Genomic DNA, 1,623 nt, shown 5'->3' on the forward strand with positions numbered 1-1,623 from the left:
AATTTCAAATCTCCTCACCCCAACCCCCACCCATCTCTGCTTCTGGCAGCTCCTTAGACTAGGCAGCTATAGGCAGCCAGTTATTAGTATACCACCTCAGACCTTTCACAAATAGGCTCTCTCTCTCCTTACACATGAGGCTCAGGGGGCTTAGCTGGACCTTGCTAGTGTCCGACATTGGCTTATTCACATTTGGGGCCTTATTACTCTAACACACGTGCCATTAGCTTGAAGGAAGCTTCTGTTGCCCCATACTCAGCCTGGGTTGGGTTTCTCCAATTTAAGCCTAATTAAAAAACACCCCATCTTCTAGCTTTCACTGGGAATAAGCTGCTGTCTGCTTCTCTTCCAAAATCTGCATCTCATTTGTTACCAGTGCTTTCTCCCTTTGGGTCCCTTCAGTTTTCCAGAGCCCATTAAAACAGCCACATCGGCCTTATTTATGTAAGATTAAGTTACAATATATGCAATTCCCTTTCTTTCATGTCATGGGCAATTTATTCTTCCTCTTCTTCAGCAAGTCACATGCTTTTTGTCCTTCGCCAGCATTCTTTTCTATCTCAGACTGGGATTTGAGTTTGATATGGATATTGCCACCAGTCCGCCTCTATTACTCAGATTTGGAGGGATGAGACAAGAAGGGCTTCCAGTGTTTCTGACTTGGAAACTGGGTACATTATTGAATTTGGCCCTTTCACAGAGGAAAAGGAATGCATGCTATGGGCCCCAGATAGTTGGTAGCTTGGGAAGAAAAAACAACCTGAAATAGTTTTCACTACAGTGCACTGTTGGGTGCATCCCTTCTACATGCCTGTCTTAAAAACTGATACCTCCAGATCAAGAAATGCTGTTGAATAAATGAAAGAAGAAGCGGAAAGGTGTATGTACATGTCGGTCTGTCTAAAGCACACATGCAGACAGACTGTGCCTTGAACTTCCAGGCAGCTTAAGACTGCTAGCAACAAGACACGTACACTCACTGGCACCAAGTATTCCATGTGCGCTACATTCATCTGTAATCGAGCTAGACACACAAGATACTTACAATGTTGGCAAAGTGAAAGCCATTATTATTATTTATAGAAAGCAAACAGTAAACAATAACAACAGATTCTCAAAGGGAAAACACTTACCCTTCCTCAAATTACCAATGTTCATTCTTATGTTGTTGGGCAAACAGGTCATGGTTCAAGTCAGATGCTAAGTTCATGTCACTGCTGCCTCCGGCTGCCACATGCTCCCCACCTGAGTATTCTGCTCTGCCACTGGGCCTGCCTGGGTCTTGCCTTGCCAGCCGGAAGACCCCACACAGGATCATCTGAGGCAACCCCTGCACAGGGCACGCTCAGGCCTTTCTTGCCCTGCATGGAAAAGTGTAACAGCTTTTTTAGCTCTGCTGGCAAGCCTCCTGCCTGAAGGTGGTCAGCTCTCGCTCCGTAGGTTGGCAAACCCACCACAGCCACCTTTTGTCGTCTCATGTCATCTTCCATATATGCTCTTTCTTCTGGGTCTAGGAGGTTCTTAGTGCAGCAGCCCCAGGGCCTTGTCCAAAAGATGTGCTCCACTTTAGACTCTTCTTGATAGTAATGAGGTCCCCCGAACCTTGGTGTAATTGGCCCTTAT

The sequence above is a fragment of the Trichechus manatus genome, unplaced genomic scaffold (genome assembly GCF_000243295.1).
Source record: "Trichechus manatus latirostris isolate Lorelei unplaced genomic scaffold, TriManLat1.0 scaffold00090, whole genome shotgun sequence".
Classification (NCBI taxonomy): Eukaryota; Metazoa; Chordata; class Mammalia; order Sirenia; family Trichechidae; genus Trichechus; species Trichechus manatus.